The sequence below is a fragment of the Pseudophryne corroboree genome, unplaced genomic scaffold (genome assembly GCF_028390025.1).
Source record: "Pseudophryne corroboree isolate aPseCor3 unplaced genomic scaffold, aPseCor3.hap2 scaffold_497, whole genome shotgun sequence".
In the NCBI taxonomy this organism is placed as follows: Eukaryota; Metazoa; Chordata; class Amphibia; order Anura; family Myobatrachidae; genus Pseudophryne; species Pseudophryne corroboree.
Window position 1 is genome coordinate 432,268 of NW_026970103.1, and position 13,983 is coordinate 446,250.

General features: G+C 47.1%; 9 non-coding genes and 1 pseudogene across 9 annotated transcripts; 5 read left to right on the forward strand and 5 right to left on the reverse strand.

The window, feature by feature from the left end:
• Positions 1 to 9,149: 9,149 nt before the first annotated feature.
• Positions 9,150 to 9,312, reverse strand: LOC135030288 (U1 spliceosomal RNA). The gene has a single exon (XR_010226321.1). It is a non-coding gene; the product is annotated as a U1 spliceosomal RNA (small nuclear RNA).
• A 152-nt stretch (positions 9,313 to 9,464) lies between these two features.
• LOC135030208 (U1 spliceosomal RNA) lies at positions 9,465 to 9,628 on the reverse strand. Its single transcript, XR_010226255.1, has one exon. It is a non-coding gene; the product is annotated as a U1 spliceosomal RNA (small nuclear RNA).
• Positions 9,629 to 10,303: 675 nt separating this feature from the next.
• LOC135030244 (U1 spliceosomal RNA) lies at positions 10,304 to 10,466 on the reverse strand. The gene has a single exon (XR_010226289.1). It is a non-coding gene; the product is annotated as a U1 spliceosomal RNA (small nuclear RNA).
• A 152-nt stretch (positions 10,467 to 10,618) lies between these two features.
• LOC135030205 (U1 spliceosomal RNA) lies at positions 10,619 to 10,782 on the reverse strand. Its single transcript, XR_010226252.1, has one exon. It is a non-coding gene; the product is annotated as a U1 spliceosomal RNA (small nuclear RNA).
• Positions 10,783 to 11,375: 593 nt separating this feature from the next.
• LOC135030322 (U1 spliceosomal RNA) lies at positions 11,376 to 11,503 on the reverse strand (annotated as a pseudogene).
• A 144-nt stretch (positions 11,504 to 11,647) lies between these two features.
• Positions 11,648 to 11,763, forward strand: LOC135030347 (U5 spliceosomal RNA). The gene has a single exon (XR_010226368.1). It is a non-coding gene; the product is annotated as a U5 spliceosomal RNA (small nuclear RNA).
• A 270-nt stretch (positions 11,764 to 12,033) lies between these two features.
• LOC135030356 (U5 spliceosomal RNA) lies at positions 12,034 to 12,149 on the forward strand. The gene has a single exon (XR_010226377.1). It is a non-coding gene; the product is annotated as a U5 spliceosomal RNA (small nuclear RNA).
• Positions 12,150 to 12,413: 264 nt separating this feature from the next.
• Positions 12,414 to 12,529, forward strand: LOC135030337 (U5 spliceosomal RNA). The gene has a single exon (XR_010226359.1). It is a non-coding gene; the product is annotated as a U5 spliceosomal RNA (small nuclear RNA).
• A 274-nt stretch (positions 12,530 to 12,803) lies between these two features.
• On the forward strand, positions 12,804 to 12,919 carry LOC135030339 (U5 spliceosomal RNA). The gene has a single exon (XR_010226361.1). It is a non-coding gene; the product is annotated as a U5 spliceosomal RNA (small nuclear RNA).
• A 275-nt stretch (positions 12,920 to 13,194) lies between these two features.
• Positions 13,195 to 13,310, forward strand: LOC135030340 (U5 spliceosomal RNA). The gene has a single exon (XR_010226362.1). It is a non-coding gene; the product is annotated as a U5 spliceosomal RNA (small nuclear RNA).
• Positions 13,311 to 13,983: the final 673 nt, after the last annotated feature.

The window sequence follows — 13,983 nt, forward strand, 5'->3', positions numbered from 1 at the left end:
ACAATGAGCAGTGATACTGAGCACTGATGAGGATACTACTGAGAACTGACACTGAGCAGGAGAGACACACTACTAGTATTACTGAGCAGCAATAAGTATCCACTGATACTGAGCACTGATATTGAGATTTCCACTGAGAGAACATAGCCACGTCCTCTCCGCTCTCTCTTCAATGCACGAGTAAAAATGGCGGCAACGCGCAGCTCTTTATATGGAATCCGAATCTCGCGAGAATCCGACAGCGGGATGATGACATTTTCCCTTGTTCAGGTTTTCCGAGTCAGGCGGGAACAACCGAGCCTGCCTCGGAGGAGGAGTTCGTGGGGTTCGTGGGGAATTCAGTTCTCGGAGAACCGAACCCGCTCCTCTCTACCTTATACCCATCAATTTTTTTTATTTTCAATCTAAGCCCCTGCAGTTTTCTGTAAGCATCTGCTTTGCTATGATGATCAACAAGTCACAAGGGCAAACACTCAGGGCTTGAGGTGTAGATCTTAGGACCAGCTGCTACAAGCATGGCAGAGGTGTCACTATCACTGGTGACACCCAGAGAGGTGGCGAGGGAGATTGTAATGCAGTGCGCGCAGATAAGCAGCGCAATGGTAAAAAGGAGGCATGGTTTCATAGGTAGGGGCGTGGCCTGGTGGCCTGAATCTACATTTTGTTGCTCCGGGTGTCCCGGGGGTTGGGGGCTGCACCGGGGACTAGTGTGTGAGCGGTGCTGGCTCCTGCACAGTGACATGGCATGGCCACTAGAGATGTGCACCGGAAATTTTTCGGGTTTTGTGTTTTGGTTTTGGGTTCGGTTCCGCGGCCGTGTTTTGGGTTCGAACGCGTTTTGGCTAAACCTCACCGAATTTTTTTTGTCGGATTCGGGTGTGTTTTGGATTCGGGTGTTTTTTTCAAAAAACCCTAAAAAACAGCTTAAATCATAGAATTTGGGAGTCATTTTGATCCCAAAGTATTATTAACCTCAATAACCATAATTTCCACTAATTTTCAGTCTATTCTTAACACCTCACACCTCACAATATTATTTTTAGTCCTAAAATTTGCACCGAGGTCGCTGGATGACTAAGCTCAGTGACCCAAGTGGCCGACACAAACACCTGGCCCATCTAGGAGTGGCACTGCAGTGTCACGCATGATGGCCCTTCCAAAAAACACTCCCCAAACAGCACATGACGCAAAGAAAAAAAGAGGCGCAATGAGGTAGCTGTGTGACTAAGCTCAGCGACCCAAGTGGCCGACACAAACACCTGGCCCATCTAGGAGTGGCACTGCAGTGTCACGCAGGATGGCCCTTCCAAAAAACACTCCCCAAACAGCACATGACGCAAAGAAAAAAAGAGGCGCAATGAGGTAGCTGTGTGACTAAGCTCAGCGACCCAAGTGGCCGACACAAACACCTGGCCCATCTAGGAGTGGCACTGCATTGTCACGCAGGATGGCCCTTCCAGAAACACTCCCCAAACAGCACATGACGCAAAGAAAAAAAGAGGCGCAATGAGGTAGCTGTGTGACTAAGCTCAGCGACCCAAGTGGCCGACACAAACACCTGGCCCATCTAGGAGTGGCACTGCAGTGTCACGCAGGATGGCCCTTCCAAAAAACACTCCCCAAACAGCACATGACGCAAAGAAAAAAAGTGGCGCAATGAGGTAGCTGTGTGACTAAGCTCAGCGACCCAAGTGGACGACACAAACACCTGGCCCATCTAGGAGTGTCACTGCAGTGTCACGCAGGATGGCCCTTCCAAAAAACACTCCCCAAACAGCACATGACGCAAAGAAAAAAAGAGGCGCAATGAGGTAGCTGTGTGACTAAGCTCAGCGACCCAAGTGGCCGACACAAACACCTGGCCCATCTAGGAGTGGCACTGCAGTGTCACGCAGGATGGCCCTTCCAAAAAACACTCCCCAAACAGCACATGACGCAAAGAAAAATAAAAGAAAAAAGAGGTGCAAGGTGGAATTGCCTTGGGCCCTCCCACCCACCCTTATGTTGTATAAACAGGACATGCACACTTTAACCAACCCATCATTTCAGTGACAGGGTCTGCCACACGACTGTGACTGAAATGACGGGTTGGTTTGGACCCCCACCAAAAAAGAAGCAATAAATCTCTCCTTGCACAAACTGGCTCTATAGAGGCAAGATGTCCACCTCATCATCATCCTCCGATTCATCACCGTGTACATCCCCCTCCTCACAGATTATCAATTCGTCCCCACTGGAATCCACCATCTCAGCTCCCTGTATACTTTGTGGAGGCAATTGCTGCTGGTCAATGTCTCCACGGAGCAATTGATTATAATTCATTTTAATGAACATCATCTTCTCCACATTTTCTGGAAGTAACCTCGTACGCCGATTGCTGACAAGGTGAGCGGCGGCACTAAACACTCTTTCGGAGTACACACTTGTGGGAGGGCAACTTAGGTAGAATAAAGCCAGTTTGTGCAAGGGCCTCCAAATTGCCTCTTTTTCCTGCCAGTATACGTACGGACTGTCTGACGTGCCTACTTGGATGCGGTCACTCATATAATCCTCCACCATTCTTTCAATGGTGAGAGAATCATATGCAGTGACAGTAGACGACATGTCCGTAATCGTTGGCAGGTCCTTCAGTCCGGACCAGATGTCAGCATCAGCAGTCGCTCCAGACTGCCCTGCATCACCGCCAGCGGGTGGGCTCGGAATTCTGAGCCTTTTCCTCGCACCCCCAATTGCGGGAGACTGTGAAGGAGGAGCTGTTGACCGATCAAGTTCCGCTTGACTTGATAATTTTCTCACCAGCAGGTCTTTGAACCCCTGCAGACTTGTGTCTGCCGGAAAGAGAGATACAACGTAGGTTTTAAATCTAGGATCGAGCACGGTGGCCAAAATGTAGTGCTCTGATTTCAACAGATTGACCACCCGTGAATCCTGGTTAAGCGAATGAAGGGCTCCATCCACAAGTCCCACATGCCTAGCGGAATCGCTCTGTCTTAGCTCCTCCTTCAATGTCTCCAGCTTCTTCTGCAAAAGCCTGATGACGGGAATGACCTGACTCTGGCTGGCAGTGTCTGAACTGACTTCACGTGTGGCAAGTTCAAAGGTTGCAGAACCTTGCACAACGTTGAAATCATTCTCCACTGCGCTTGAGACAGGTGCATTCCACCTCCTATATCGTGGTCAGATGTATAGGCTTGAATGGCCTTTTGCTGCTCCTCCATCCTCTGAAGCATATAGAGGGTTGAATTCCACCTCGTTTCCACTTCTTGCTTCAGATGATGGCAGGGCAGGTTCAGGCGTTTTTGGTGTTGCTCCAGTCTTCTGTACATGGTGCCTGTACGCCGAAAGTGTCCCGCAATTCTTGTGGCCACCGACAGCATCTCTTGCACGCCCCTGTCGTTTTTTAAATAATTCTGCACCACCAAATTCAAGGTATGTGCAAAACATGGGACGTGCTGGAATTTGCCCAGATATAATGCACGCACAATATTGCTGGCGTTGTCCGATGCCACAAATCCACAGGAGAGTCCAATTGGGGTAAGCCATTCTGTGATGATCTTCCTCAGTTGCCGTAAGAGGTTTTCATCTGTGTGCGTATTCTGGAAAGCGGTGATACAAAGCGTAGCCTGCCTAGGAAAGAGTTGGCGTTTGCGAGATGCTGCTACTGGTGCCGCCGCTGCTGTTCTTGCGGCGGGAGTCAATACATCTACCCAGTGGGCTGTCACAGTCATATAGTCCTGAGTCTGCCCTGCTCCACTTGTCCACATGTCCGTGGTTAAGTGGACATTGGGTACAACTGCATTTTTTAGGACACTGGTGAGTCTTTTTCTGAGGTCTGTGTACATTTTCGGTATCGCCTGCCTAGAGAAATGGAACCTAGATAGTATTTGGTACCGGGGACACAGTACCTCAATCAAGTCTATAGTTGGCTCTGAAGTAATGATGGATACCGGAACCACGTTTCTCACTGCCCAGGATGCCAAGGCCTCAGTTATCCGCTTTGCAGCAGGATGACTGCTGTGATATTTCATCTTCCTCGCAAAGGACTGTTGGACAGTCAATTGCTTGGTGGAAGTAGTAAAAGTGGTCTTACGACTTCCCCTCTGGGATGACCATCGACTCCCAGCAGCAACAACAGCAGCGCCAGCAGCAGTAGGCGTTACACTCAAGGATGCATCGGAGGAATCCCAGGCAGGAGAGAACTCGTCAGAATTGCCAGTGACATGGCCTGCAGGACTATTGGCATTCCTGGGGAAGGAGGAAATTGACACTGAGGGAGTTGGTGGGGTGGTTTGCGTGAGCTTGGTTACAAGAGGAAGGGATTTACTGGTCAGTGGACTGCTTCCGCTGTCGCCCAAAGTTTTTGAACTTGTCACTGACTTATGATGAATGCGCTGCAGGTGACGTATAAGGGAGGATGTTCCGAGGTGGTTAACGTCCTTACCCCTACTTATTACAGCTTGACAAAGGCAACACACGGCTTGACACCTGTTGTCCGCATTTCTGTTGAAATACTTCCACACCGAAGAGCTGATTTTTTTGGTATTTTCACCAGGCATGTCAATGGCCATATTCCTCCCACGGACAACAGGTGTCTCGCCGGGTGCCTGACTTAAACAAACCACCTCACCATCAGAATCCTCCTTGTCAATTTCCTCCCCAGCGCCAGCAACACCCATATTCTCCTCATCCTGGTGTACTTCAACACTGACATCTTCAATCTGACTATCAGGAACTGGACTGCGGGTGCTCCTTCCAGCACTTGCAGGGGGCGTGCAAATGGTGGAAGGTGCATGCTCTTCACGTCCAGTGTTGGGAAGGTCAGGCATCGCAACCGACACAATTGGACTCTCCTTGTGGATTTGTGATTTTGAAGAACGCACAGTTCTTTGCTGTGCTTTTGCCAGCTTAAGTCTTTTCATTTTTCTAGCGAGAGGCTGAGTGCTTCCATCCTCATGTGAAGCTGAACCACTAGCCATGAAGATAGGCCAGGGCCTCAGCCGTTCCTTGCCACTCTGTGTGGTAAATGGCATATTGGCAAGTTTACGCTTCTCCTCCGACGATTTTTATTTAGATTTTTGAGTCATTTTTTTACTGATCTTTTGTGTTTTGGATTTTACATGCTCTGTACTATGACATTGGGCATCGGCCTTGGCAGACGACGTTGATGGAATTTCATCGTCTCGGCCATGACTAGTGGCAGCAGCTTCAGCACGAGGTGGAAGTGGATCTTGATCTTTCCCTATTTTTGGAACCTCAACATTTTTGTTCTCCATATTTTAATAGGCACAACTAAAAGGCACCTCAGGTAAACAATGGAGATGGATGGATACTAGTATACTTATGGATGACGAGTGACTGACGACACAGAGGTAGCTACAGCCGTGGACTACCGTACTGCGTCTGCTAGTATAGAGATGATAATTAATGATATAAAAAAAAATATATATATAACTACTAATGACGGACCTGGTGGACACTGTCAGCAGACAAAAATATATATATAACTACTAATGACGGACCTGGTGGACACTGTCAGCAGACTGCTAAACTACTAGTATGAAGAAGATAGAAAAAAACTTCCACCACAGGTAGGTAGGTATACAATTATGGACGAGCACTGACGACACAGAGATAGCCACAGCCGTGGCCTACCGTACTGCGTCTGCTAGTATAGAGATGATAATTAATGATATAAAAAAAAATATATATAACTACTGTAGGTATATATAATATAATGACGGACCTGGTGGACACTGTCAGCAGACTGCTAAACTACTAGTATGAAGAAGATATAAAAAAAAAACCACCACAGTTAGGTATACAATTATGGACGAGTGACGACACAGAGGTAGGTACAGCCGTGGACTACCGTACTGCGTCTGCTAGTATAGATAATATACTAAATATATTACTACTGTAGGTATATAATATAATGACGGACCTGGTGGACACTGTCAGCAGACTCCTAAACTACTAGTATGAAGAAGATAGAAAAAAAAACTCCACCACAGGTAGGTATACAATTATGGACGAGCACTGACGACACAGAGGTAGGTACAGCCGTGGACTACCGTACTGCATCTGCTAGTATAGATAATATAATAAATATATTACTACTGTAGGTATATAATATAATGACGGACCTGGTGGACACTGTCAGCAGACTGCTAAACTACTAGTATGAAGAAGATAAAAAAAAAAACCCACCACAGGTAGGTAGGTATACAATTATGGACGAGCACTGACGACACAGAGATAGCCACAGCCGTGGACTACCGTACTGTGTCTGCTAGTATAGATAATATAATAAATATATTACTACTGTAGGTATATAATATAATGATGGACCTGGTGGACACTGTCAGTAGACTCCTAAACTACTAGTATGAAGAAGATAGAAAAAAAAAAACCACCACAGGTAGGTAGGTAGGTATACAATTATGGACGAGCACTGACGACACAGAGATAGCCACAGCCGTGGACTACCGTACTGCGTCTGCTAATATAGAGATGATAAAGATGAAAAAAAATATATAACACTACTGCAGGTAAATATTTATATAATATATGTATGACGGACCTGCTGGACACTGTCAGCAGAATGCATTTATAGAATTAAAAAAAAACACCACAGGAGTGTTTAACTTTTTCAGGCAGACAATATACTGGTGGTCACACTGGCAGCAAAAGTGTGCACTGTACTCCTGCTATAACTGCTCCCCAGTCTCCCCCACAATTAAGCTGTGTGAGCAGTGAGCACTCAGCACAGTCAGATATACATAGATGATATATCATGCAGCACACTGAGGCTGAGCACAGATATGGTATGTGTATCGTTTTTTTTCAGGCAGAGAACGGATTATAAATAATAAAACTGGTTGTCACTATCAGCAAAACTCTGCACTACTGAGTACTCCTGACAAGTTCAACTGCTCCCCAAATTAGTAGTAAATCAAATGTCACTCGTCTCTATCTTCTAATCTAAACGGAGAGGACGCCAGCCACGTCCTCTCCCTATCAATCTCAATGCACGTGTGAAAATGGCGGCGACGCGCGGCTCCTTATATAGAATCCAAGTCTCGTGAGAATCCGACAGCGGGATGATGACGTTCGGGCGCGCTCGGGTTAACCGAGCAAGGCGAGAGGATCCGAGTCTGCTCGGACCCGAGCAAAAAAGGGTGAAGTTCGGGCGGGTTCGGATTCCGAGGAACCGAACCCGCTCATCTCTTATGGCCACCCAGCATGACGCCTCCCTTCTTGACCATGCTGTAATTGCAGTCGCACTGCAGTTCAGCGTGATCATAAAAAATGGTGTAGCCTCCTGCTGGTGCAGACTGTATGTGCGCGCAGGAAGCCGCCACCATTTTTGTGATCACAGCGGCTGAATGTGATGTCATACAGCTGCTGTGACCACGCCCCCTGTGTCTCCTCCATTGCAGACCCCATTTTGAAGCCTTGCCCCCGCACCGCTCCATCCCTGACTTGGAAATGGAGTGTTGCTGACCCCCCTCTCCCCCCCTGCCCCGATTGACAGGCAGAGGCGATCGCATTCTCTGCGGGGTGCCGCAGAAAATGCAGGCACATGCGTATGCTCTTAGCAATTTTTGCAGTTGGATCACTTATTGTGATTGCAATCCAACCTGAATCAGGCCCTATTACCTATCACAATGCGCTGCGGGCAGTACAAAATTGGTTTAATATAGGAGAAAAACCCCCAGACCTGTGCTCCTTAACTGTACCTGGTGGCTAGTGGAGCGGCTGCCCAGTAATCAGTGTCCACGCCAGTGCGCACACGGTCCACCCCCTACGGCCACGCTCCCCTTCATCAGCGGCCTCGTGATCCGGAAGGGCGGTGTGTGTGTGACTGACCTTAGGAAGAAACCGGAGCCTCCGCTGCAGTGACCCAGCAACCAGGGCACGGGAGTATACAGCGCCGCTGGGAGTGATGAAGCTGCAGTAAAGATGTCTATTAGACCTAGCCTGCTGCAGCCCTTGTAGATTCTCATAAAACAAGTTCTTCTTTTCTTGTCAAAATGAATAGCTAAGAATTGGCTTCCTGAGGCAGGCCCCTGTTAAGTGGCCTGCTACTGAAGGCACCAACTACAAACTGAGCTCCCTGTTCATGGAAGCGGGGTTATAGAGGAGGATGCGCTGAGCATCTTGGGAACAGTCAAAAGCTTTGAGTCGGTTGGTGCCTCAGATCAAGATCCTACTCTACACCCCAATGTGAATCCTTGTGGAGTCCTGTGTACCCCACAGAAGAAATTAATGTGTCACACCCATTGGCAGCAACCTTAGAATAGCTGCTGATGGGCACAATTGAGAAAGGAAGGGGGGGGGGGACATTTGAATCCAGCACATAGATGCAATTCAAATATGTAATTTGTACCTTCCTATTTTAAAATATAATGGATGAACTTCACCCTGTGAGAACAATCTTCATGATCAAGAGATCTCATATGCAAAATAAGTATGAGTTGGGATAGGGCTGGGGAGGGTGGCTGCTCGGGCAGCCCCTCCCCCATCAAGTTAAGGAGATTCAACTGAGGAAGCACAAGGGAACTCTCGTCTGGGGACAACAACTGCAGGGAGACCACATCTTTTCAGATGAACATGGGAGGGCGGAAGGCTGCCTAATACTGAAGCACCATCAAATATCAAACCATATGCAACAACTAGTACAAGCATTCCTGGGGGAAGGTCTGCAGCAGACGGATTTGCATACGGTGATGTCATCCAAGCAGTGGGCCAAAGTTGGCTGGAACCCTCATCTGCATATGAAAAGAGAAAAGGGGCATGCAGGGCATGGCGGCCTTTTGCGGTGCTTGGATGACCCCTAGTTCGCATTAAACACCCCCACCCTCCTTTGGTGTGGGGCTCATGTTGGCTATGCCCCAGCCCCTGAAGCATTCAAGCTGATTTCTTGCAGCAGCTGGGCACTGTAACAGCTCCAGAGCTGCTCTGTAAGGCAACTAAAAGGGTGTGGGCCCTGCAGCACTACCTGTAGTTCGCATTGTGCGTTGGAAGGCACAAAGTAAGCAGACGGGAGAAGTCAGGATAGTGCGCAAGGGCATAGAAGGGAGTGGCTCCAGAAAAGAGAAGTGGAAACAGACAGCAAACTAGGCTGGAGAGAGACCTGAGACAAAGAGATCTGAATTATACGAGAGCCGACCAGGGGAAACACAAATTATGCAATCAAGTTTCCCACATTTGGGGAAATCACAGGAGCAGCACACCCAGAGTGCAATGGGTGAGCCTTGCCCTGGGAGAAGCACCTTCATGATCATAGTATCTCACCTGGCAGGTAAGTAGGAGTTGGGCTAGAGCTGGGGAGGGTCACTGCTCGGGCACCCCCCTGTCAAGTGAAGGAGATCCAACTGAGGCAGCACAAGGGAACTCTCGAAAGAAGAACAAGGCTAGAGGAATATATGAGACAAAGAAATCTGACTTTTACCAGAGCTGACCAGAGGAAAACACAAACACAGTCCCCCACTACCACAAAAAATGCAGGCGAGTTTCCCACATTTGGGGAAATCACAGGGGTCAGCATACCCAGAATGCAATGAATGAACCTCACCCTGGGTGAACAATCTTCATGACCATGGTGTCTCCTATGCAAAATAAGTATGATTTGGGATAGGGCTGGGAGGGCCGCTGCTCAGGCACATCTCTGTCAAGTAAAGGAGATTCAACTGAGGCAGCACAAGGGAACTCTCATCTGGGGACAACAACTGCAGGGAGAACACATATTTTCAGATGAACATGGGAGGGCAGAAGGCTGCCTAATACTGAAGCACCCCCAAACAACAAACCAAATGCAACAACTAGTGCAAGCATTCCTGGGGCAAGGCCTGCAGCAGATGGATTTGCATATGGTGATGTCATCCAAGCAGTGGGTCAAAGTTGGCTTCAACCCTCATCTGCATATGAAAAGAGAAAAGGGGCGTGCAGGGCATGGCGGCCTTTTGCGGTGCTTGGATTACCCCTAGTTCGCATTAAACACCCCCACCCACCTTTGGTGTGGGGCTCATGTTGGCCATGCCCCATCCCCTGAAGCATTCAAGCTGATTTCTTGCAGCAGCTGGGCACTGTAACAGCTCCAGAGCTGCTCTTTAAGGCAAGTAAAAGATTGTGTGGGCCCTGCAGCACTACCTGTAGTTTGCATTGTGCATTGGAAGGCACAAAGTAAGCAGACGGGAGGAGAAGTCAGGATAGTGCACAAGGGTATAGAAGGGAGGGGCTCAAGATAAAAGAAGTGGAAACAGACAGCAAACTAGGCTGGAGAAAGACCTGAGACAAAGAGATCTGAATTATACGAGAGCCGACCAGAGGAAACACAAATTATGCAGTCAAGTGTCCCACATTTGGGGAAATCGTAGGAGCAGCACACCCAGAGTGCAATGGGTGAGCCTTGCCCTGGGAGAAGCACCTTCCTGATCATAGTATCTCACCTGGCAGGTAAGTAGGAGTTGGGCTAGAGCTGGGGAGGGTCGCTGCTCGGGCACCCCCCTGTCAAGTGAAGGAGATCCACCTGAGGCAGCACAAGGGAACTCTCGAAAGAAGAACAAGGCTAGAGGAAAATCTGAGACAAAGAAATCTGAGTTTTAACAGAGCTGACCAGAGGAAAGCACAAACACAGTCCCCCACTACCACAAATAATGCAGTCGAGTTTCCCACATTTGGGTAAATCACAGGGGTCAGCATACCCAAAATGCAATGAATGAACCTCACCCTGGGAGAACAATCTTCATGACCATGGTATCTCCTATGCAAAATAAGTATGATTTGGGATAGGGCTGGGGAGGGCCGCTGCTCATGCACATCTCTGTCAAGTAAAGGAGATTCAACTGAGGCAGCACAAGGGAACTCTCATCTGGGGACAACAACTGCAGGGAGAACACATATTTTCAGATGAACATGGGAGGGCAGAAGGCTGCCTAATACTGAAGCACCCCCAAACAACAAACCAAATGCAACAACTAGTGCAAGCATTCCTGGGGGAAGTTCTGCAGAAGACGGATTTGCATACGGTGATGTCATCCAAGCAGTGGGCCAAAGTTGGCTGGAACCCTCATCTGCATATGAAAAGAGAAAAGGGGTATGCAGGGCATGGCGGCCTTTTGCGGCGCTTGGATGACCCTTAGTTCGCATTAAACACCCCCACCCTCCTTCGGTGTGGGGCTCATGTTGGCCATGCCCCATCCCCTGAAGCATTCAAGCTGATTTCTTGCAGCAGCTTGGCACTGTATCAGCTCCAGAGCTGCTCTGTAAGGCAAGTAAAAGGGTGTGGGCCCTGCAGCACTACCTGTAGTTTGCATTGTGCATTGGAAGGCACAAAGTAAGCAGACAGGAGGAGAAGTCAGGATAGTGCACAAGGGTATAAAAGCGAGTTTCCCACATTTGGGAAAATCACAGGGGTCAGCATACCCAGAATGCAATGAATGAACCTCACCCTGGGAGAACAATCTTCATGACCATGGTATCTCCTATGCAAAATAAGTATGATTTGGGATAGGGCTGGGGAGGGCCGCTGCTTAGGCACATCTCTGTCAAGTAAAGGAGATTCAACTGAGGCAGCACAAGGGAACTCTCATCTGGGGACAACAACTGCAGGGAGAACACATATTTTCAGATAAAAATCTTGGTCATGCTCTGGTTTCTCTTCAGAACGAACAAATCTTTCGCCTTTTATTAAAGATTTCCGTGGAGAGGAGCAAAACCGAGTTTTATCTCAATTTTTGCATGCCCCATCTTTTTGGGGTTTCTTTTATCGGTTTAAAGATAGAATGAGTGTGCTTTAATGTAAGCTCATTTGCATAGAAATGACAGTAAATGTTTGTTTCTTTTCAAACAGAACTTTCTTGACCATGCTACTTGCTTGAAAGATCTGGGAGCACATGGAATACAGTACAAACCATGCTTATAGCAAGGAGAAGCCAGGTGAGAAATCTGCTTACTTTCAAGTTGGGCGCTCACTTTGATCTGAATGAGGACTGCTGGCACAGCATTTAGGCGACAGGTGGAATCTTGGTCATGCTCTGGTTTCTCTTCAGAACGAACAAATCTTTCGCCTTTTATTAAAGATTTCTGTGGAGAGGAGCAAAACTGAGTTTTATCTCAATTTTTGCATGCCCCATATTATTGGGGTTTCTTTTATCAGTTTCTTGTTAGCTTTAATGTAAGTTTATTTGCATAACAATGACTATAAATGTCTGTTTCTTTTCAAGCAGAACTTTCTTGACCATTCTAATTGCTTGAAAGATCTGGGAGCACATGGAAAAGAGTACAAACCATGCTTATAGCAAGGGGAAGCCTGGTGAGAAATCTGCTTTCTTTCTTTCAAATTGGGTGCTCACTTTGCGCTGAATGAGGACTGCTGGCATGGCACTCAGGCGACAGGTGGAATCTTAGTCATACTCTGGTTTCTCTTCAAAACGAACAGATCTTTCGCCTTTTACTAAAGATTTCCGTGGAGAGGAGCAAAACTGAGTTTTATCTCAATTTTTGCATGCTCCGTCTTATTGGGGTTTCTTTTATCGGTTTAAAGATAGAACGAGTGTGCTTTAATGTAAGCTCATTTGCATAGAAATGACAGTAAATGTTTGTTTCTTTTCAAACAGAACTTTCTTGACTATACTAAATGCTTGAAAGATCTGGGAGCACATGGAAAAGAGTACAAACCATGTTTATAGCAAGGGGAAGCCTGGTGAGAAATCTGCTTTCTTTCTTTCAAATTGGGTGCTCACTTTGAGCTGAATGAGGACTGCTGGCATGGCACTCAGGCGACAGGTGGAATCTTGGTCATGTTCTGGTTTCTCTTCAGAACGAACAAATCTTTCGCCTTTTACTAAAGATTTCCGTGGAGAGGAGCAAAACTGAGTTTTATCTCAATTTTTGCATGCCCCATCTTATTGGGATTTTATTTTATCGGTTTAAAGATAGAACGAGTGTGCTTTAATGTAAGCTCATTTGCATAGAAATGACAGTAAATGTTTGTTTCTTTTCAAACAGAACTTTCTTGACCACACTAATTGCTTGAAAGATCTGGGAGCACATGGAAAAGAGTACAAACCATGTTTATAGCAAGGGGAAGCCTGGTGAGAAATCTGCTTTCTTTCTTTCAAATTGGGTGCTCACTTTGAGCTGAATGAGGACTGCTGGCATGGCACTCAGGCGACAGGTGGAATCTTGGTCATGTTCTGGTTTCTCTTCAGAACGAACAAATCTTTCGCCTTTTACTAAAGATTTCCGTGGAGAGGAGCAAAACTGAGTTTTATCTCAATTTTTGCATGCTCCATATTATTGGGGTTTCTTTTATCAGTTTAAAGACAGAACGAGTGTGCTTTCTTGTTAGCTTTAATGTAAGTTTATTTGCATAACAATGACAGTAAATGTTGTTTCTTTTCAAACAGAACTTTCTTGACCATGCTACTTGCTTAAAGGTCTGGGAGCACATGGAAAACAGTACAAACCATGCAGTATCACAAGAGCCTTTATTTGATCTTTCATGAAGATAGAGCAGAATTGAGGACACGTCAACAATTTCTGCCGAAGGTGGTTCATCTTTCCACATGGTGCCTTTGGCCACTGACACCTTCGTTGAGTCAAAGTCTCTGGCTGTGGTCAGAACTTTGAAAATGTATGTCACCAGAACGGTTCAGATTAGGAAAACAGAGGCTCTGTTTGTCCTGTATGCTCCCAACAGGATTTGGTGTCCTGCTTCCATGCAGACCATTATGCGCTGGATCTGTGGTAAGATTCAGCATGCTCGTTCCACGGCAGGATTGCCGTTACTGAAGTAGGTGAAGACCCATTCTACTAGAAAGGTGGGTTCATCCTTGGCAGCTGGTCGGGGAGTCTCGGCATTGCAACTTTGCCGAGCAGCTATTTAGTAAACACTTTTGCTAAGTTTTACAAGTTTGATACCTTGGCTGATGATAACCTTAAGTTGGGTCATTCGGTGCTGCAGAGTCGTACGCACTC